Source organism: Nipponia nippon, unplaced genomic scaffold (assembly GCF_047370975.1).
Source record: "Nipponia nippon isolate SJK-2023a ecotype South Korea unplaced genomic scaffold, ASM4737097v1 scaffold_13, whole genome shotgun sequence".
Lineage (NCBI taxonomy): Eukaryota > Metazoa > Chordata > Aves > Pelecaniformes > Threskiornithidae > Nipponia > Nipponia nippon.
The window spans coordinates 6,642,177-6,665,358 of NW_028262324.1; the positions used below are offsets into that span (position 1 = coordinate 6,642,177).

A 23,182-nucleotide genomic window follows, 5' to 3' on the forward strand; every position below is an offset into this window, starting at 1 on the left:
CACTGGGAGAGGATAATCCTGTTTATTTGGTCATCCAAAACACTGATGATCTGAGATAATCAGTGGGCCGAGAGCAGGGGAGGAGGAGGGATGCGTGAGGTTCTCTTTGCCGGGGTGGTTCATCTGGTCAGATGCTTAGCGCTGGGGAACGGCTTGATCTCATTTCTGCAGCCCCGACAGAGCATGGGGGAGTACCGAAAACCTCCTCACAACACAAGCCACGGAGAAGCCAACCTGATAAACTAACAGCATTTGGCAGAGTCTGATCCAGATGTTGTGCTCAACAATTTTAAACTGTTCTTTTTGTGACTGATTTAATATAGAAAGACTCAGATAAGTGTCTGAGTGGTCATATCAGGTACTTTGTACAAAACGCTTTGGCTAGCAGGTGGCAGCGATTGCGTGGTAAATGGATCATCTCCCCATATTCAGTCACATTTGGAAAGTTAAATAAAGCTGGTAACTCGTACTTGCATCCAAATTTGCTAAAAGTACAACTAATGCCATTTTTGCTAGACATGAGACACTGCTTTTTCATAGGACATTGAATATTGCATGCGGCCACTAGATCTTTCTGAATGTAGGAGCACGTTCTGCAAATCTCTGTCCAAAAAATATAATCTGTAAGACGCTTTCCCTAGTGACCTAGAGATATGCCTTGAAACCGGGGTGTACAGAATCTCTTGAGAGGGCACTTTAGTGAGCTTTCAAAGGATTTTCTTCTTCTGTTCTTGTGATTATTAAAGCTTTCACACTTCCTATTATATTCTAATCACTTGCCCATTAATTTTTTGGCTCAGGTTTCTGTGAAAGGCCTTATCTTCAGTTCTATTTTATCTCAGTCAATGTGCGTATTTAGCAGCCAGTACTTTCTTATTGCAGATATTTTCGTATTTGTAACATTAACTTTTGCAGCTGACATGAGCCATGGATTAACTTCAAATAGCGATGTTGACTTGTAAGCCTTATTTTATGATCTCTGAGCTGTCATAGTCCAGATGATGGGTTTATAGTTTGGGAAGCCAGTAGCAATGGCTGAGCAACTGCTCACTAGTCTTTATAACTAATGCACTGTAGCTGGGTGCCACTCCTCACCATGGTGACACTTGCAAATATTGAACATGCATAAAATGATTCATGGGACCCAGTGTAATGCTTACTTTAATTAATATTTTACAAGATACTAGCTTTATTTACCTTTCCAAATGTGAGTGGATATGGGGAGATGATCCAAAGGACAGAATGTTGCTATGTAAAATTTATAGGCACTTATGTTTGTGTGCTTGTTTTGAAAATAAAATTAAAAAAAATATTTTTTTTCTCTCTCTGCTGGCAGGTGTTCAGGGCCGTGCAAGTGGCTCCTGCGGATTTTTTGTGTCAGTGTGTTGAATGATGAGCTCTGAAACGTGGTGTTCTTGCTCTCCTGCCTTCCTCCCTCCCTTTGCATTCAGCCGCAGTCAGTATGGCAGGGCTGTGTTCTTCCTGAAGGTGCTTCAGGACACCTCGTGCAGAGAGCACCGTGCTGGGGCACAGCCCCGCTGGGAGGGGCACAGCATCACTCTCAATCTGCTGTAGGCAAGCACCCATGTACCCCCATCATCGGACCCTTCAGACTCAAGATTTAACCATTTTCCCCTGAAGAAATAACGTTTGGGGCAAGTAACGCCAGATTCTTTACTAGAGTGGGCAGGAAATAAAGGAGTATGGTGGTTGCAGACCTTTGGGTCTCTGTGGATCTCTTCTAAAGAAACAGCAAGGGTTAACCAAGATTAACAGGCCTTCTGGCACTGGTTATAAGTGGTTTTGTAAATACATGAAAAATCTTGTATGGTTTGCAAACTGGAAACGACTGATGTTACTCAATGGGTTGAAGTGGTTTTGCTAGGTGCTAGTACTTCTTTCATCAGCCCCCAGGGAGCAGTAAAGCGGCACAGGCTTAATTTGGTGTCACGAGTCACTGCAGGGACAGAGCAGGTTTCCCCTCTGCTCAGCCTCTGCAAGCTGTGTGCCCTGCCTGGCTGCAGTTCAGCCCCGTCCTCGGGAGGCTCTGCGCAGCCCATCTTGTTGGCGAGGACGCTGTGGACACGGTGGCTGGCCCTGATCTTCCTTCCACCCAGCAGGGCCGTGCGGTCAGCAGGCTGTGAGGACCGAGCGCCCAGTGATGCCGGTTCTTCGGCTGAGCAATGCCAAGCTTCCCCCCGCCGTGCCTACCCAAGGCTGCTGTTGACACAGAGAGCTGCTTTTGTGGCACCAGAATCGGCCTCTGGCTGGAGATGAGCTAGCTGAACCCGACGCTGGGTAGGTGGTGCTGGAGACGTTGATCTGTGAATGCTATGCTTCTAGGAGGTCCTTTCTAATGCTCCAGTGCTTTCTTCTTCCCAAATACTATGGGAAATCCAAACAGCCATGGCAGTAAAATGTTCCCATGGGAAATTAGCCACAAAACTGTACTTCAGAAGTGGGCTGCTGTGATGAGTTTATTCCAGATTTCCATGTACTTTAACTGGAATTCATTGCACCTAAGAATCAGTCTACAGACGAGGAAAAAAGTTTCTCCTGACAGAGGATGCATCAGCCCATCTACCTACACGGTGGTCACACTGTCCTTAGAAGTGATCATATCCAGGTGCTTTCCCTTTGGTTATGTCCTAACAATCTCAGACATCACTTCGGATTCATAGCCGTGACCTCTTATAGCAACGACATGATGACCAACGAGGAGGAGGCTTGTGAATGCATAGCTTCACAATGTGGAAAACCCTGAAGAAAAACCGTTTCTCAGTGCTTAGGCTTATATATAAATTTCCCCTCTATAACTAAGATTTCCTTTTGTAATTTTTCCAGCCATAACTGTAAGCAAGCAAACATTATCAGATCTTTTAAACTCACGAACATTCTTCTGCAAGCAAGGAAAATAATGGTCCATCATTTCTCCTGTTTGTCACATGACTCAAAGACATGCCCATTAGTTCCCAACCATTTTATATAAAATTGAGACCAATGAAGACACTGACAGCACTTTTATTCATCTATATTAAATCCTGCAGAGGTGGCAGAGAAAAAATCCTGCATTAATAAAATAATAAATTCCTCTTCATGTTAACATAAAATACCTTTACAATGATGAAAAGAATTGGGTTCACTCCAGTGTGGTTTTCCCTGCGTGGTTGGTTTTTGCATTTCTTTCAGCTTGCTCTTTGTAATCCATTTCCAGTCGGGGTTTTTCTTTCCAAGGCTGACATATAGCATGATGATACAAATTCTGGCCTGTGACAGCTTGAGGGCTATGTTTATTTGTTTAGGCAAAATCTCTTTCCTTCCAAGTCTATTTTAAATGCCATGGAAACATTCTCTTAATCCTGTGGGTTTTGTTTGTCATTCATTGTTAGTTATTAAAAACCTATGCTCAAGGTCAGCAATGACCCAACCATCCTTTGCAGGAGGCATCTTCCACAGTCCCGGGATGGCTTCGGGAAGTCATGAGCAGAGGAGAGGAAGATCGAGCGATAAGAACTTTTTCTAGATGATTTGAAAGGTTCCTTTTTCTTTGAAATGTGTACAACCAGAAGTAACCACGAGGCAGGAGGCGAAAGCTGAAACTGTGCAACACTCAAGCCTGGCCTAGCCCGATGTCAGGGGACAACCTCTGGTGAGTTTTGTTTCTTCCCCTGTCCTCACAGTTAGGAATATGCCATGATTTAAAACCACCGTAGCATTAACTGCCCCATTACACAAAGCAGAAAGCTGAGTGACTGACCTCATCTGCTAGAACAAGTGTTTTAATGCTGGCCAAAGTTCAAATCAATCAAAAGGTCAAACTTGTTTAAGGCAGTGAGTGATAAGAGAGAGGATGGCTCAGGAAGCTCATTCCCAGACGTTGGAATAAAGCCAGCCTGGCTGCAGGAAAAACTCCAGATAGCACAAACCCTGGAAAACAGTGACAGCTCAGAAACTGAGGGCTGAGCCTCCCCTTGCTGGAGTCAGTGGCTGGAGGGAATTCCCACCAAATTCAATACAAGAAAACTGGACCCTGGTGAATAGGATTTCAGGTAATTCTCCTGGCAAGGCCTGGTCAGGAGTCGTCATGGCTTCTTTCATTTGGTGAGGTTTTCAGTCAGGTGGTGGAATGGACTGTTAGAGGAAAATGTGATTTTCTAGCTGAAAGATTTGTCTCTGTGAAGAAGGAAAGACCGAGGTTGCATTTGTAATTAAGTGTGCTCATAGCATAGCAGCGCTCTGAAATGGCGGATCTCTGGTGGCATCTCCATCAGCACGGGCATGGTGGTTAAAGAGAGATGTGCAAAACTTCTGGTCATTAAGAAGTTTGAGGGAAGCTGAATCTGCCTGAAAAAAGAGGACAGTTTATCCCCTTTGGGAGGGATGGGAGGAAAGGGGAAACTCATACCTTGCTCAGTTGAGACTGGAACAGACCTTTTTCCCATGCTGTCAAAGGCAGTGTTTTTCCCTTCCAGTGTTTTCTTCTGTGCAGGGGAGAACATGGGCTCTGTGGAAAACTTACCTGCTCAGCACCTCCAGCAGCTCTTTGGAAAACTCTTTCCACAGTTTGTACTGCCTGCTTTTCTGAGGATCTAATGGCTTTATTTAAAACAAACCAAAAAAAAAAAAAAAAAAAAGAGAGAAGAATGAGTGAGGACTTCTTAGAGTATGTTCCTGCCATTTGAATTATGATGGGGGACATTACTGGGGAGCTAGAAAGCCCATTAGCCTCCATGGCACATAGCCATGCTTTCATAAGCTTTCACGGGATGGATTTTTTTATATATACTTTTTTTTTTTTTTGTCAAAGAAAGCATTCTCCAAGGGCCAACTACTGAAAAAATTCCTGGCCTTTTTGGCAGAATTCCCTGTTACTTACACAGCCAGGATTTTCTGTGCTCCAGCTCTAGTGTGTGACCCATGTTCTCAACACATCCAGGGCCAAATGAGGATCTTTTGACTCAGGGCTGAATCTGACCCTTTTTTTGGTATGGAAATGATGCAGAAAATTCTATGGGCGGATGAAGAAAGGTGATACACAGGGTGAGGAAAGGTGTCCCAGGCTGCTGGCCTGGCGTTAAGAGGAAGGATGGGTTGAGGACCAAGCCACAGACCTGCTGTATCACAGGACCGCCATTGCTTGTTAGATCCGATGGGAAGTGGGGGAAGGACTGCCAGACCTGGAGGAGGCTACAGCAGCTTGGGGCTGCACTGGTGGACGAACAGCAACTCATTTGTGCTATCACGCGTTACCCTTATCTAACTGAAAGTAATCAATAACTGAAAGCAACACGGCTGCCTCTGTGCTCAGCTCTGCAGAAGTGCTAACGTGGTGCAGGCAACGGGCGTTTTGTGATATTCTGGGCCTCCTTCTGTTGATCATGGTCTTCTCAGCAGGGAACAATACTGTGCCCCAGGTTCGCCAAGCTGGGGGCCACCGCACAGTGGCTGCACCCCCAAAACATTGGCATGGCGGTAAGAAATACAGGGTCTCCCTTGGGAAGGTAGGAGGCATCACAGACCTGGGACTCAGGTGAAGACCAGGCAAAAGTCCCCTACAGTCCAGCTCCAGACTGCTCAGAGGTCCCGTCCCTCCAGCCTCAGAGGTTAGCTCTGCTCTGCTTTTTACTCACCCTCAACCTCACGGTTGGCAAAACCAGTACCAGCAGCAATGCTGCAACACAGAATGGTTTTTTTCTGAGCTCTGATTCATGAAACCAGATGTGCCTGTGCTTTTTTCATGCTCATTTGAATGTATGCAATGGACTTCTAGCTTTGCAAAATCATCAGTTACCAGATGTCTTTTAAATTGTAAACCTCTGTAGCCAGAGGTTAAAACTGTGTCAAAACAGTCACTGATAAGAGTTTTTATTACACTTAAAATACACTATGATTTCCTCCAGCTCTTTCCCCTGAAAAGTTCTCTCACGGAAATTTTATGGTTCACAAAAGATCTGCTGCCCTCCCATCGCTATAGTTTCAGTCCCAGATTTACTGATAAATGCTTTTAATAATTAACAGTTGCAGGGGCTCTGTACCTCTGTCTGATAGATATCTCATCTCTCTGACAGTAGAAAAAAGGCCTATTGTAACTGGAAGAGTCATGAGGGCTGTATGCTGGTGGAAGGTACAGTCTGGGTCCAAATGCGGATCTTCCCCAGTGGCTGAAGCTGTTCCTAAGCAGAATTTTGTCCTGGGCCCAGTTTTGAGCCTGAGGTAGCCAGAGGAGCAGGGATGCTTGCAGAGTTCCTAAGGTAAAGGAGGTTTTGGGGCTGTACAGGGCTGGGAAGGAGCTGTGCAAGTCGAAAGGACGAGCAGATTGGGCTGTGACTTTCCTTCTTAACCCGGCTCTCCAAGGTCTCATCCAGCCTCTGCGCTGGCTGCCAAAAACTCATACTGAGTGGCTATTTTGGGATAAAGCAACACTGAGTGTTACTTTAGAGATGTTTGGAGAGAGACTTAATAAAATCAACTAATAAGGTTTGACATGCTGAAGATTAGAAAGAGCTGTTCCAAACATCTGCCCTGACCTCGGAGGTGGGATGCTCAACAGAGACATGAGTGTCCCGGGGCTGGGATGCCCTCTCCTGAGACGGCTGGTGGGACACAGCCCGCTGCCGCGTGCTGCACAGACAGCTCACCTCTTTGCAAAGCCATCTTTGAACTCTGAGGGCAAACCAGCAGGATAACCTGGCACTGGCTGTCGGCCTTAAAAGAAAAAAAAAAAAAGAAGGAAAAAAGCCAGCTCTAAGCTGTTGTGTTTGGGGGCTGGGAGCAGCCAAGCCCTCCGTGCAGCAGGCAGCTGAGGTTGGTAACTTCAGCAGTTGTCCCCGTGTAAATCATCCTGTCCCTGGATCAGAAGGCTCACGTGGTTCGCACCGAGGGAGCGGGGGTCCCTGCCGACGGCCGGGCGAGCTCCGCTGAAACAGCAGAGCCGCCGCACTGCCCTCACCGCTTGTTACGGGCACAACTGCGAATTGCTTCGGGCTTTCAGCTCCTGGTTTTGTTTTGATGATGTTTTGGTTTTTTTTTTCCTTTTTTGTCATAGGACCAGCCCAGAATAGAATCACGAGGTCGGTGTTTATTACTTTCCAAATAATCTATGCACTGATTTTAGTGCTGACGCTGTGTATGAAAGGCTGTGTCACCGCTGCACTCATGTTTCCATGTGACACTGAAGCTTGCTGTTTTTTCCCATTTCATAACTAATAAGTGAAATGAGTTTGACAGCCTTGGTTTCAGCTTTAGCTCATTGGTTCCCATGTCACAGATAGGCTCGGTTAGCAGCAAATTCTTGTCAGGAGAAGAGAATTACAGTTCAAGCTTGAAATGTGCTAGCATCCAGTGCAAAGTTTTAAATTCTTGACCAAAGTTAGATAAAGCTGGCTGGAAGTGTGACGTTTGATATACACTATCTATTTATCTTTTCCTTCTGACCAAAAATACCTAGAGTGGAAGTATGTGCCTTATTTGCATCCGAGCAGAGAACAGTTGAGCTCCTCTAAAGAAAAGAGTAAACACAACATTTTAAAGATTCTGTTCTTTCAAAATCTGTGCAAGTCTCCCTCTCCCTATATGTATATATACTATCTATATAAAAAAAGAAAAAATCGTATGTATATATACACATCTTTAAAGAAAACAATGATTGGTTTTCAAGGTGTAGGAAAACTTATTTAACTGGTAATGAGAAAAAAATGCTAGCTCTCCCACAGTAGTCATTAATAGCTCCGAGTTCCAGCCTGAGTACAGATGGAGCTTTGATATTATCACAGTTTTGCAGTGAGTATGTGCTGTGTATCCTGCTGCTAATCCTGTGGTGGAAATCAGCTCCTCTTAACACCTGGTGCCAAGACACAACCATTTGCCTGAACCTGACACAACTGACTTCAGCTGCAGCATACGCAGCCTCCTGGGCCGGATTTGGGCATATCCCAGCTCGGTAAGTCAACGCCGGGCACTTTCTCTGACTTGTGCTGTGTGCTGAGGTCCTCCTGCCGCCTCGTGTAAAGCAGCTCCTCCGAAGCCGCCATTCTAGGCTGCCCTCCTGGATTGCTTTCAGCTCAGCTATTTATTCAAGCTCCGTTTTTCTATGCTCATTGGGGACTACTCCTCCCCTCTGGGCACACAGAAAGAGGATTTGTTTTTAGACAATGTTTTTAGTTATAGTTTCCACCAGGATGAGCTATCTCACATCACAGCTCGGGCGAGGGAGGAACAGCATGTGAAATACAGCAGCTTCTGGGGTCAAATGAGGAGCAAGTGCCTGCGGAGCTGGGAGCCCCAGGCTCTCCGGCTGCAGCCCTGGGCTTCGTCAGGGCGATGCTCTTTACTGAGCCTCCCCGACTGGCTGTGGCTGGGCAGGGAGCGAGTGCTGTAAACACTGAAGGCAGATGTAGTCCCGATGGTTTTGGCCACTTTGCTAACTTTCTGCAAGCAGGTCTTGTTCTTTAAGAGTTTTCTAGGAGCTGAATGGAAGACTTTAGGGGGTTTTAGAGGGGCTTTTTTGGTAACAGTTTGTTAAATTTATGTTTTAGATCTAAAGGGACCCTTAGCGTGACCTCTGGTATATAACGTAGAGTATTGAATTTCATGCACTTAACTCCCACAGTCTGTCCAAGAACTGGCTGACCACAGTGCTTTCCTAAGAAAAAAAAATGCTCTTAAATGCAGTCATTTCAGCATGATAGTAATGTTTCTTATTCCTAATAACATGCCGATAGCTAGGAGTCATGTGGATTTTCAAGAAGGCTCTCGCACAAAGATCTCCTGACCAAGGCTCTCCCTGCCTTCCCCTTGACCCCATCATCCTGCCCAGGTTGCTCTCTGCCTGCTGCTGTCTCCTCTCCTGGTCATGCTGGAGGTTAGGGAGATATTAAGTAAGCTAAAGGGACAGAGGGGGAAGAGGTATCCATTTGGGGAATAAAGAAGGGGCAGGCTGAAAGCAGGGATCATTTAACCCAGCTCAGCAGCAACAGGGTTAATTTGACCTTGCCCTACATTTGGGTGGGAAATTGTCAACTCAAAACATGTATTTATTATTCCACACAGATGTTTGCAACGATGTATGAGCCATCACTGCTGTTCCGTTCCCTTGCAATAGCACTGCAACACAAACGCTGTTGGGCTGAGCACTTCACCAGCACGCAGCAAAAAGCTGTCCCTGCCTCAAAGAGGTCTCAGACTCACAAGGTAATTATTTATCTTTGTCCATTAATTTCCCTTTTTTTTTTTTTAATTACCCAGATAATATCGTTTCTCTCCCAGACTCAAAATATAATGACAAATAAATGATTTCATGTAGCCTCCTGAGATAGGGAGAAGTGAAATAGATGTGTTGCCATCAGGCACTGACCCGCCTGGGGTAATGGAAGATTGGGGGACTTGTGAGGGGGGTGCAAAGATCTGGAAAGCTGCAGCATGGCTTTTCTGAAATGACACATCCAAAGATATTCTAGAGATTATCCTCCAAAAACTCAGTGGTCAAGGGCTTAATGACTTAAATAGCGGTCAAATGTCTGCTTATTATCAATCACCTATCGCCAACTGAACTGCATTAATGAAAGTTTCTTGATAAAAGCTGCCTTATCATCCGGAACTGAGATACGCAGCCTAATGTGCTCCTGCAAGGCTTGAGGAAATGCTCCTCGCAGCAGCAAAAGAGACGGTGTGTCGCTTTCCTGAATTAGGCTGAGTCAAATGGTTGGTCAGGCTCTCCAGAAAGAAGCAGTGTCTTTCACCTTTTGGTGTTGAAGGACTGCTTTATCCATGTGCCAGAAAGGATTCTGGCTGCCTTGCAAGAGTTTAGAGCCCGAGTAAACACACCTTGCTGACCATTTGCAGTGGCCTGGGCTGAAGGCCACCGCAGCAGCACGGGGCAGTGTCACTGCACCCTGAGGGGACAGCACGGGGTACATCCATCTGCCATAACTGCGTACCTCCTTGGAGAAAATGGGTTGAAAATGGTATTTGACATTGTTGATTATGATTTTTCCAGATTTATTACCTGTTTTTTTGTTCACTGTTTGGCTGCCTGCTCCCCCTCCATCTGCCAGCCCTGTAATCCACCTCCTCTTATCTCAGCACAGTTTGCTCCACCTCTTGCTCATTTTCATTTTATTGCCTAGCTAATCTCATCCTCCTGCTTTTCCTGACACTGCTCCCCCCTCCCCATCTGTGGAGATTAAATCACTGCTCCTTTTGTTTGATGCCACTCAAAATTCCCTCATTTCACTCAGGCTTTGGGATGCTTCCAGGCACTTTTGCTATTGCTGCACACATCCGTTTTCCTGGCACAAAAAGGCCTGTCAGCATCTGATGGAAGCGTTAGTGAGTCCTCGTTCCAACCAGTTCTCAGAGATGTCCTGAATCTGAAATGGAGCAGAGCTCAGCCTGAGACACGCACCGTGCAACAGAGGCAGCTGTACGTGTCTGGTCACTAGAGGAACATCGGTTGGATGCTTAGGACAGCTCTGCGGTGGTGTCAGAGACTGGCACCTGAGTATTAGCTGAGAAAAATCTAGATCTAGGGCATGGGCTAGAAAATCTCCAAGATAACAAAATGTGAAGTTTTGGAGGTGGTTTCTCATATTGTTAGGTGATGTATCAGTGCAGTCAACCCATCATCCCTATTTACAGCATCTAGTGGCATGTCAGTATTCATGGCCTCAAAAGTCTCTCATTCTAGTTACTGCTGAGAGTTGCTGAGGGTTTTAGGCTCAAAGTTGAAACCAGCCTCCCTGTTCAAGGGTGCTGAGTGCATCCTGGTTTGGGGTCACAACTGCAGGTATGGGTGGGGACACTGGTTTTTCAAGCCACGTATTTCTGGCACCCTCCCACCTTCCCGCAACTGGGAACAGTGCTGGAGACTCTCCTACCAATACTTCCTCCACCTGGGTGACTGTGCAAGTCCACTGACTCCAGTGCTGCTAACGTCAGCTCAGAACTGGAACCAGCAGAGCCTTTAACTACCTGGCCAAACCCAGACATCTTCAAAATGGCTTACAGCTGAGGGACCAAGTCCATTTACAGGACTCCTTGCAGCTGCCAGGCTGCTGTCCTACCCCTCTGTGAGCACCCACGCGTGTTTGCTGCCAGGAGCTGGATGAGAACAAGTCTGTGGTGGGCTGACCCTGGCTGGGCACCAGGCACCCCCCAAAGCCACTCTATCACTCCCCCTCCTCAGCTGGGACAGGGGAGAGAAAAATATAACGAAAGGCTCATGGGTCGAGATAAGGGCAGGGAGAGATCACTCACCAATTAGTCACAGGCAAAACAGACTCGACCTGGGGAAATTAGTTTAACTTCCTACCAATCCAATCAGAGTAAGGTAATGAGAAAATAAAACCCAAATCCTAAAACCCCTTCCCCCCACCCCTCCCCTCTTCCCGGGCTCAACTTCACTCCCGATTTTCCCCACCTCCTCCCCCCGAGTGGCGCAGGGGGACGGGAATGGGGGCTGGGGTCAGTTCATCACACGCTGTCTCTGCTGCTCCTTCCTCCTCAGGGGAGGACTCCTCACACTCTGCCCCTGCTCCAGCGTGGGTCCCTCCCACGGCAGACAGTCCTCCACGAACTGCTCCAACGTGGGTCCTTCCCACGGGCTGCAGTTCTTCACCAGCTGCTCCAGCGTGGGTCCCTCCCACGGGGTGCAGCCCTTCAGGAACGACTGCTCCAGCGTGGGTCCCCCACGGGGTCACAAGCCCTGCCAGCAAACCTGCTCCAGCCTGGGCTCCTCTCTCCACGGGGCCACAGGTCCTGCCAGGAGCCTGCTCCAGCCTGGGCTTCCCACAGGGTCACCGCCTCCTTCGGGCACCCCCCTGCTCCGGTGTGGGGTCCTCCCTGGGCTGCAGGTGGAGATCTGCTCCACCATGGACCTCCATGGGCTGCAGGGCACAGCCTGCCTCACCACGGGCTTCCCCAGGGGCTGCAGGGGAATCTCTGCTCGGGTGCCTGGAGCACCTCCTCCCCTCCTTCTGCACTGACCTGGGTGGCTGCAGAGCTGTTCCTCTCACGTATTCTCACGCCTCTCTTCAGCTGCAGCTGCGCAGGTTTTTTTCCCCCTTCTGAAGTTTGTTACCCCAGGGGTGCTACCACCATCACTGATGGGCTCGGCCTTGGCCAGCAGCGGGTCTGTCTTGGAGCCGGCCGGCATTGGCTCTGTTGGACATGAGGGGAGCTTCTAGCAGCTTCTCACAGAAGCCACCCCTGTAGCCCCCCGCTACCAAAACCTTGCCACGCAAACCCAATACAAAGTCCTAAAGTCTTGATTCAAATAACCCCCCCTTTGAGTACATGGGAGATACTCCCCTAAGTGAGGGCTGCTGCTGTTTGGCCCTAACTGTGGAGTTTAGGTATTCGCTTTTAATCTGTTTGGTTTTTATCTCTTGCCTTACTTCTCAACTTGCAATGCCAACCACGATGCATTTGCTGTATCTCCCCTCACTACTTTTATCTGCCAACATGTTTTAAATAAGTTTAAAGAGTACAAGAGCTAAAAAAAAAAATCAGGCAGCTTAAGATAAAAGCCAGCAGCATGCTTTTAAAAATAGACTGGGCAGCCCTGTGAGAGGTGCCGAGTAAGTGGGTGCCCGGGAGGGGAACAGAGCAGGCTGAAGAGACACTGTTTAAACTGAAGGTAAATAAGTGGCAGGGGGAGCTGCAGTTCATTTTGTTCCCTTACGTGTTGCTCAGATAATGCAACATATCTTCAGGCAGGCCGGTTCTAAAAATGGATGCAGCTCTTGGGTTTCACCGGGTGACACTCGGGCTGCAGCGCTCGTACCGAGTCTCCTGTGAAGCGTCCGTGGGAGCGGTGTGAGTGCATGCCAGCAAAATGGCATTTAGTGTTTCAAAACCAGCAGCAATACTCAGGTCTCAGCACTGGTACTTTATGAAGAAGACTTTTGCAGTGAAGAAGGTATGCCTTTGTATTATACCAACGCGCCTGATGCAGAAGGGGCTGCCTGTAAATCCCTGAGGTCAGGCAATGTTTTTTAAAATTCTCCTTCCTGCTGTGGTTGACCTGTGAAAACAGCAATGTCAGACAGTGCCAATGGCACTTAATTAGTAAATCAGGTTTGAAGCGTCCTGTCCAATGAGTAATTTCACAGAAGCAGAGTTTAGGATTGAAGCTGGTTTAATATAACAAAACAATTGTATTGAAAGCCTCCTTGGCATTTCAATGGTGTCTTTCTTTGGTCTAAACATAGATGAGAAGCTGAGAGGATGTGTAAACCTGAGCAGGGGATAAAAGGGACCAAGAGAAAGACTCAAAGATCTTGTCCAAACTCCATGCTATTGCACAATTGTGTGAGCCACTGGCTTCCCTAGGGTAGGGCATCATCCCAGGGAGCTGCACTAGTCACCATTCCTCTCTCACGGCTCCAGGATGAGCGTTAGTGTCTTTGTCTTTCTTCTTACCCTCCTCTCTCCTGCCTAGTTGAGCTCAGCTCAGCTGTGAGAAGGATGAGTATTTGTTAACCTTCAGTGGCTGTGGCAATGATCAACCAGCTCTTCTCTGCTCCTGAGGAGACTGCGTTTGAATTGGGCACATGTTGATCACTGGCATGGAGAATTCTCCATTTCTTGGCTAAACGAGTCTCCTCAGGCTGTCCCTCTTCTGTAAACAGTAAATTCGGGAGAGAAAGGGCAGCAGTGCTCCTTGGCCAAACCAGGTAAGGAGTTACGTTCTCATAGAGAAGAAGGCAGAGTGCTGCCTTCCTCCTGGGAACAGAGTGTTCCCCTGTAAGGCTGGTGTCTGTTGGGTGAATTGTTGCCTACAGGGTTAATTAGCTGTAGAACATGAGCTAGAATACTTGAAAGTAATGAATCATAACAAATTGTTATATTTGAGGAGTGACGAGCTAAATTCATGCATGTTTTGGACTTGTTTTAGTCAGAATGGAAAATAGTGTTATGCATTTTTCTGTTGTTCTGCTTTCATTTCTAGATGTTGGGAAGTAAATCAACATGGCTTGAGTTTGTAAGGTCTTGCAATGCTTGATTGCACAATGTTTAATCTCTCTCCTGAGTTCTTGAGCTGGTCTAGGAGCAGCAGCTCCTCTGGAATCCATACATTTGCCCCCACCTTCAACAAATGTGATTTTGACTCGGTACTGAGAAAACACAAAACTTCTAAGCTAAAAGGGAAAAAAATGTTGTGTTGTCCTAATACTATGAGTGGTAGTGTTACATGGCAGTTCTGATTGAGGTGTAGCACCCTCATCTAAGAAAGTACTGAAGCAGATTAAATGATGGATTCACCTCCCACACCAAGGTGAGTCAAGGGACCTATTGGTAGCAAGACTCATCAGATCCTTCAGGCTCCTACTGTCCCCAGAAGAATCTCTGGAGTTCTTCTATGGAATTAGACCTAGCAAAATAGTGAGCTATGGGGTAGACAGACATTGTAACTCTTGAAATACCTGTGAAGTAAGGATAAGTAAGCTACTCCTACCAGGAAGATAGCTTCTGGAGTCTCAAGGTAAGTTGAAGGGCACTGTGAAAAAGATGATCTTGATGAAAAGAATCTGTTCTTAGTCCCCTTCAAGAATCATAATGTGTCCCTGGGTGAGCTGAAGCCTGACACAAGCTGTTGTGCTTGATTTGGGGGTTTTTTTGGTGTGGTACCAAGGTTCAGCTGGTTCAGGGCTGGAGGAGCTGGGAGCTCCCAACAGTACGAGGATTTGATTTCATGGCCTTTCTTTTAAATAGATCCAGGTTCCAGGAGATTCAGTGGGACTGCTGCAATGTTTAAGTTCTTTGCCGGATTGATGCCTCTGGAAGTGTTTGGAGAGATTTGACAAATCTTTCTGTCTCTTGAAGGTGCACGTTGGTGTTAGCCCAGCCATGACTGCATGAGGCAGACTATTGTTTCTGTCACTGCTGGGAGAAGACATCTTTCTCATTCACAGAGAAAGAGCACTTTGGGGATCAAAGGCAAAAGGTACCAACTGACGTTTACTATCACTACTCATTATATGTCAAAAACTAATATAGGTTAGGACTAAATTAGTGCATTTCTCCAGATGTTTTCACAGTTGCCCTGACTGCAGCCCAATGGGTTATGTTCTGAGCTGTGAGGTACTCATACTGGTCTTTCTCATCTCCACTGATTTGGTTGCTCCTAGCATGATCAGGTGCAGACTCCCACTTACTAAGTGCTGTAAAAGGCATCACTCTCACACAAAGTGGAAAATTCTCCTTGGGGTGCACAGCTCTTACAGGAGGCAGTCAGTGGGAGTGACTGCTTATAGACCTGGCCCCATGCTTTGAGACGTGAATTCCCTGGCCCCATGCTTTGAGATGTGAATTCATATACAATATCTTCTGTGAAAGCAGCTATTCTTGCTCTTGCCAAACTGCTCCGAAGACCCATACAATGATGTTAATTGTAAGCCACAAGCTGGCTCTTATCTTTGAATTGTTTTTCTCTAACAATTTTAAGAAGAGCTCAGCATGTTCTCGGTAGGAGCTGATAGATGCTGAGCACTTCTGAAATCCTGCCAACTTCATTTAGGTTCCTAAATGGGAACTGAGTGCTTTCAAACATATGATCCTAAGGGTGCATTTTAAGACACTACAGCTCTGTCCATATAATTTCTTTCCTGTCTTACTGTCCCCAGAATGCTCCCAGCAGTGGCAATATCACTAGGAGCACCAGGCTAGTCAAGGCTTGAGTGATGTCTTGGCTATTATGTCAGCTCAAGCGACACTGAACAGAATTAAATGACAGCAGTTAAAAGGCAGGTGCCTGTCTGCAGTAGGGTCCCCGTCATCACTACCAGCAGTACAGATACTACTGAGATGGCTGTAGTGGATTTTATATCTATGTATGTATATGAAAACAAGAATCTAGTGCAAACTCTGCCTTCTTTTTCAGAGTATTTAATCCTGCGTTTCAGGCTCTGTACACTGTACTTGACAATGCTCTGACTCAGTTTCAGGATTCAGATTTTCTCCTAAGTAGGTTCTTGGGGCAGATATAATGAATATTTTTTAGTGCTTGTGAGGCAGAGGAGGAGGCAAGACAGGCCTTTATCTGAAGCTCTTCCAACAGAGTTAGTGCATGGAAAGCATCTGTTTTGGTCCTGTGAGGCTGACATCCTCTCCCAGCAGACTTGGCAGTGAGTAGAAGAACCACATGTCAGAAAATCAGGGGGGCCCACGCACTGTGGACAAAAGTATGGCAAAGAATTTAAACATTAGCAACGGGAGTGATGCTGGAGGGCTGGCTAAAAGCGATTAGCATAGCGCTCTGGAATGTGGTGTTTCAATAGCTGCTCCAGAAGGATCTGCTGCCCCATTGACTTCTGCAGCGTCAGGAAAGAGCCCTTGCACTCCGGCTTTTGCCAGTTTGAATGGGTGAACGTGCAGGGCAATATGTGCAGCGATCACCGAGCTCCCTGCTCTGGCTGCTCACAGGGCACTGTGCACCGTGCCCCACATGCCTGCTGGCCGGGGTGTTTTCCTCTGCTCCAGGGAAATCTGATGCCCCAATGACTCAGGTGGCTGACAAGGTCTTCGTGCATGGCCAGAAACCCCCTTGACAATCTTCATCAATGTTAGGCCATAGCCTTGCTGTTTGTTTACCCTGGGCCAAAGCACTAAAAGCCTCCTCTGGCTGTGACCTGGCTGTTGGTAGCTGTGCATTCGGGTAGCGTGTCGGTGAGGGGTTGGGGTGGTTTGTTTCCACTGCTGCCTGGGTTTTGGTCTCTTTGGGAATGCACCCATCAGGACTGAGCATGTGTGTGTGGTCACACTCACTTGTTTCATTTCCTTTTCTTTTTCTTTTTTTTTTTTGTTTTTCCCTTCTGATTTCTAGATAGATAAATCAAAGTGTGGAATCAATTATAAATAGAGCCGGGTAGAAGGCCTGGCTGATGTGAACACATACATTTTCAGTTGAGGTGGGAAAAGAATGCACTCATTCAAGCCCTCATGTAGGGCAGGGAATTCCCTAGCTTTTGTCTAAATATGGCATGCAAGAGCAGAGCACAGGCAACGCAATACTTCACTGAGTATTGTTTAAAAGGGTGCTTGGCACCGACCAGCAAGTAGGATTCTTGTAAAAACACGGCAGGAGGAGTTGTTTGACAGATTCTGACATAGCAAAGTCTTTACAAGAGGTAAAAAAAAAAAAAAAAAAAAAAAAAAAAAAAAGAAGGAAAAGAGAGAAACTGCAGAGTACATGAAGCCGAAAGCATACTCTCTGCCTAGGAAGAATGCAGAATAAAAGGCACTTAGCACCAAGTCATACCCTGCATGCTCTGTGGGTCTGCTCCTATTAGTGATTGATGGCACTGGGTTAAAAATCCACTCCTAAATGTTTGCCTGTTGTCAGTCATTCAGGCGAGGTGATGAAGAAGTAGTGAGAGCTGGGGAAGAGACTGCTATGGCTTGAACCCACTGACCAGTCTCTGTCACAGACTTCCCTGGTTGGACGGACCCATCCTCTGCTGTCCTGATGTTGCTGTGCAGTGTTTCACCCTGCAGGTAGTGTTATTTCACTACCAGATCTTTGGAAGCAACACCCAGTACCAAGCAATCCCGTGGTTTGGGTAGGTGTCTCCCTTTTTGCAAAGCTTATGATGAGTTGTGGCTTTGGATACCTATTGCAGCAGTCAGCAATGATTCGTGCCTGGAAGTAAACCCGTCTCCCACTGCCTCTGCCACGTCTGGAGACATTGCGAGTCCCTTGGCGCACAAAGGCCTTACACATCTCAGCAATGGAGATTTGTGTCTTCAAAATTCCTAGTCTGCTCTTGAAATATGGCCATTGTGTGAGTGTGTATTGAAAGAGGGAAAACTTATCTGGGATTCAGTCCACTTCTGGAGGTCTCAAATGAGGACACCTCACTCGGTGACTCTATGCCTGCCACCAGCTACTCAACAGGCTGTGTAGCTCACACAGAACAGGTCTCGGCTCAGCCTTCCCTGTGTAAAGTGAAGCCCTTTCCTGAATTCACCTCGAATGCAGCACCCATACTTGATCACAGCTGGAGCTTCCTCACATCAAAGATGAGACACTCTTCCTCAGGTTGGTTGATTGGATGGTGTCTTGCAATGTAAACTAGAATGACAGAGGAGATGAGTAGTCTATAATTATTAGCGCATAACCTCAGGCGGTTTTGTTGTTCCTGAAGTGCAAGGACTAAATTGTGTTCTGCTGCAATAGTATTGGCTTAAGGTGGGTCCATTAGCTGCTCTGCATTTGTACTAGTGCTACTGAAAGCTGTTCCCTAAGAGCTGCAGAGCTGTCTGGTATGGAATAGGAACCTCAAGGTCTCAGATCCACTCCTGTAGGCACCTTCCAGTGAAACCAAAGGGAAGCCCATTGTGTATTTTGATGTGTTGCCCATGAGATACACTCAATGGCAAAGCAACAAAGTCCAAGATTTTCTGGGTCATCTTAGCAAAGCTCAGGAGAGAGTGAAGGCACAGGAGCAGCCCCCACCCTTTTTGAACATTTCAGTTGATGTTGCTAATTGTAGTGGAGCTGCTGCAAATATTTTTGAAAGCAAATATTTGATGTCCCCATCCACTAGAAAATAAGTGGAAGAACCAACCGCCTGCCTACTCACCTGGTCATCTCAACAAAACCGAGCCAAGGCTGAGAATAAATAGCAACGACGGCTGAGCTTTTGTAGTCAGCTTCTCTATGGACAAGAGCTGTGATGGGAGAGCAAACAACACCTGCCTGGGAGGAACTGAGCGTGGGCTGAAGAGGGAGTGGAGGCTGGTGGGCAGAGGCTGTTTGTGCAGCCGTTGGTCTCCAGGGTGGGGCTGCTGGCAGAAGCGGGAGGAAGACGGTATGTCCATCAGCCCATGCTAATGCCATGCTAATGCCATGCTAATGCAAGAGGCAGAATGGGTGAGCGCCCTGCTTCCCAGTGCCCCTGCTAGTGAGCGATGGGTAGCGGCTTCTCCGTGCCTGCCAGGAGGAAAGCCTCTGGAGCTGAACTGCCCCCGAACGGGTCCTGCTGTTGGCTGGTGTGTGGGTCACACCAGAGGACAAATCACAGGGTTGTCACAGGGGAGAAAAAAGGTGGACAGTCCTTTATCTGGCAGAGGAGGCAGATCATTCACCGCTCACACCTCGACCCAAGTATGAATTCTGCTAAGGAAACCAGTATCTCTTTGCCCTAACTGGGAAGCAGGGGACATGGTATGTTCTTTACGTGCTCTGGCTGGGCATATGCACGGCCCACATACCCTATATCCAAGTGATCTGCGTTTGGGTGCTGGGTTTTTTTCTTAATTTTATTTTTTCTGTTTTTAGCCTTCTAAAAACAAACTTCGGATTCATCAGATGGAAATGATCTCATCACATTACAGATTTGCTTTCCTGGGAAACTAAACTTCTGGTGTAATCATGGGAAAGTCTCACCTTCCCTTTTTATTTTCCTTTAACTGAGTTTCTATTGAAATTAGCTTGGCAGGCTAACAACTCAGAAGCTAAGAGACAAAAGACAACCCTTTGTTACTATTATTTTTTTTTAATCTCGTGATTTGCTTACCAGTCTCATGAATTTGGGGAGATGGCAAGTGATTTTTGAATATTTAATGACATATATCCAAATCTATAGAGAAGGCAGGCCCCCTCATAATACATTTTACCAACACAGTAGTCTGTTTGTTCCTCTGCCAACAAAAAAAGAAGTAAAGCCCAACAATTAATTACTGCTCTATCTTTTGTAGTTTTCTTTGAGCTGCAACACTTTCTGTTCACTCCTACTCTTTTTCTACCTCTTACAAATTCTTTGCACAACTGGAACCCAGCTCAGCAAATCCAATCCAATATCACTATAGTGAAGCAAGGAAGGCCTTGGCTCCTCTTCAAAGGGAGCTTTTCTCGAGTGTTTAGTGTGATGTGACAAAGCAGGGAAGTGTGCCATGGATGCGATGCTTCCAAATCTCCTCTTCTACCTTGATTAAACTTGAGAGTGATTACCCTTGCCAGGGTGATGAACCCTGCCAACGTGCATCTTGTTTACATCTGTGCTGAGTTTTTAATGTGTTTTCCTGTTTCTGGCTAGGAGAACAGGCTTCCACTTTATGCCCTGCATAAAATCCCATTTAAAATATCAAGTTTCTAATATTTTGCCATTAGAGCCATAGAAACTAGAAAGCCGGGACAACATCGCTTATGTGTGCAAAGTTACGCTTGGGCCTTAGCAGACCTACAAGGTCTTGCTGTCAGTGCAGGAAAGCTTTGGATGAAGGCAGTAGAAACAAAAAAGATTTAGCCTGGGACTATTTTATTGTGGTGGGGACAAGACTGTGCTGTCTGGTGTAAGTGGGCTCTAGATGCTGCTGTAAATTCCAGATGAAAATTTCCCGGTTTTGCCATTTCATTTTGCCCTATTTTATTTTGTGTGTTTCCCCCTCATTCCTAGATTCTGCTTTATTCCTAATTTTGATAAATTTAGATCAAAGTTTTACTTTTACCAAAAGAAGCCCTAAACACCTCATTTTGGCAAAAAATACTTGACAAAACATTTTTCTTTTACCAATTTCCCAGTTGCCTGTAACAGTCACTTTAAAAATGGCTGCATCTAACTAGTTTTATTTAAAAATATCCTCTTTCTTTTTTCTCTCTCTTTTTTTTTTTCCTTCACAAGAACCAGGCCCGTATTCAGAGAAACTTTAATGGGAAAAATGCACATCAGCACCCTGTGAAATTTCCATGTTTGGCTTTGAATCTGTCAGGTTATGTGGAGAAAAAAATATGTTGTGAATTTTCCAGTTCGGTGACTTTGTGGTTTGGTGTTCTTGCCTTGCAGTTTGGGCAGAATACATTGGAGGACAGGAGCTTTGCTCCCTGGTCGTTCCTGCCTCTGCCCTGTGTTTCATCCAGCTGGCCCCAGTCCATCGCCCTGTGCCCAGGCAGCCCACTGGCTTCCTCCCCTTTTCTCTGGATAATCTTCTTCCCTCTTTTTGTTGACTACAATGACATGAAACACTCTATTTCAGTTGCGGGAAAAATCAAGATTATGACATGGCGCTGAACCTTTCTTTGCCAAGGGCTCACTGGTTACCTCTGAAGCCATTTGTGGATGGCTGTGGGACACCAGACTCAACCCGTGGTTGAACTTGACTCTGTGCTGTGATGCCAAACGTGGCACAGTGCTGCAGCCACGCTTGCACCTAGGACTGCCGTAGGGTCAGGTAAGGCACAGTCCTGGGTGTAAAGGCACCCTCTGTGCAGTGAGGAGGGTGTTCTGGTGGGACCATGCTGAGGTAGCACCAGTTCAGCTCTTTGCTGCTTTGCCCACCTCGTATGTGGAGAAAAACCTTGGCTTAGCCTGGGCGAGATCTACCTTTGAGCACTTGGAAGGGGGAAATGCCTAATTGCAGGTTGGTACATGCTGCTGAGAAATAGCCTTGGACCTCAGCCAGCCCAAAGCGGGAGGTGACAAAGCTGCCTTTGATGCCTCGGCTCCTATTGAGTGGTAGCTCCTGGAGGGGTGGCCCTGCAGGCAGAGCCACAGCGAGGCTCTCTGACAAGCTGTTTCCATTCCTGCTCACCGCGGACGCGGCAGCCCACCTGCTCTCCACTGTGCTGGAATATCAGCCGGCACTGGCTCCTTGGCTCTGTTGTTTCAGGCCGCAATGGGTAATTTTTAATCCCTCTATTCAGAGTGTTTCGAGGAACAGGAGGAGAAACATACGGCATATGCTCACCTCGGCTCCCAGGAGGTGTGGGGGAGTGTGTCCCAGCAACTGCTGGGGTAATCCTTGTCCTTCTGTCCACAACCGCATCTGAAAGGTGTGCTCAGAGTCCCTGGGCATCACCCCACAAGCAGGTGGGCTCCACCGACTGGGCAGGGCTGGGGGGGGCAAAGTCCCTTCCTCCTCTCTGCAGCCCAACAGGGTCATGGGCAACGGCATGTGCAGTGCAGAGGGGCTGGAGGAGGGCCGCCATCCTCTCCTGGGTCTCCTTCAGGCAGACCAGCTCCACAGCGGTGCCAGGGGCACCTCAGAGGCACAGGTTATCCCACAACAGTCACACTGGGCCAGGGGCTTTCTGGGTATGGGTGCCTTAGGGGTCTGTAAATTGATTGGATTAAGGACTTTGACCAAAGAGGGTCTATGGTGAGATCCAGGCTGGACACAGCTGTGGCCTCAAAGGACATGAGATATATACAGTGGTGGAAGGTGGGGGCAGGCTGCAGTGCTCAGCCACCGGTAACCTGCCTCCTGGATCCTCTACCACAAATCTGGAGATTTGTCATCAAGTCTCCAGCACATCATGTCTTGATGTACTGTCATTGCTCATTGTCCTGGCCTTCATCCTGACCCTACTGCAGTCAACAGGAATGGTGGCATCGGTGGAACCAACATCTCCTCTTCTCCCTTCTTCACTTCTTCCCTCTTGCATCCCTGCCTGCCTGCCTTGATCTCACTCTCTCGCTGCATCGCCTGCTCTGGGCACCATCTGGTGAATTTTGGTCTGTCTCATCTCACCAACTGTCGTTTGTCCTGGCTGTGGTGTAAACGTGCTTGCATTTTGCATCAAAGGACCCCTAAACCATTTGCTTTGTGGACCAGCCGGCCTGTCGGAGAGGAGCCAAGCAGTTGGCACTCCATAAGCAACACGCATTAATAAAAGCATTACAGTGAGGTTAGTGCCTCATTAAAGTAATGCTAACAAACCGGCTGCCTTCCAGAAGTATGAAATTTTAACTAACACTTCCTCCTTCTAATTTTATGTATAATTGAATCTTCCTAGAGAGGCAATATTCAGTTCTCCAGGCTGCTACAGCATAAGCAAAGCCCAGTTCAGAGGAGTTGCTCTGGAAACACACTGGTGCTCTTGGGCGTGGTCTCCGGCCCCATCCTGGAGCCTCATCATATACGGTGCAAAAATTTGGTGCAGCCACGCTGTGTGGTCATGGCAGTGTCCTGGAGCTCGCTGTACCGTAAGCACCAGCGATCCAAGGTGCACGCCAGCACTGGGGGATGTGGCTGTGCCCACAGCCCTCCCTCTCCTCCTGTGCTGGGACAGGGCTCTGCCTGCCCCCCACCCGCTGCAGGTTTGATTAGCGTGGGATGAAGGCAGGCTCCGGACCCTGTGTTCCGTGCTCCAGCTCTGACCCACGCTCCCAGCCCTGGCTGCAGCCAGCACACCTGGGTTAGAGCAGCCAAAAGGAACCGGGCTGGCACGGATCTGGCCCTGAGG

The 23,182-nt window shown here is 47.3% G+C and overlaps 2 long non-coding RNA genes across 2 annotated transcripts in view; one reads left to right on the plus strand and one right to left on the minus strand.

Moving 5' to 3' along the window:
• LOC148056520 (uncharacterized) lies at window positions 1-12,323 on the minus strand. The gene is made up of 3 exons (XR_015703105.1): window positions 11,983-12,323; window positions 4,520-4,596; window positions 1-4,344 (listed from the first exon to the last, which is right to left on the minus strand). It is a non-coding gene; the product is annotated as an uncharacterized LOC148056520 (long non-coding RNA).
• Window positions 7,805-23,182, plus strand: part of LOC148056521 (uncharacterized) — a 21,137-nt gene continuing 5,759 nt past the window's right edge. The window contains exons 1-2 of the long non-coding RNA XR_015703104.1: window positions 7,805-7,939; window positions 9,049-9,189. This is a non-coding gene — a long non-coding RNA (uncharacterized LOC148056521). The remainder of the gene's footprint in view (window positions 7,940-9,048; window positions 9,190-23,182) is intronic.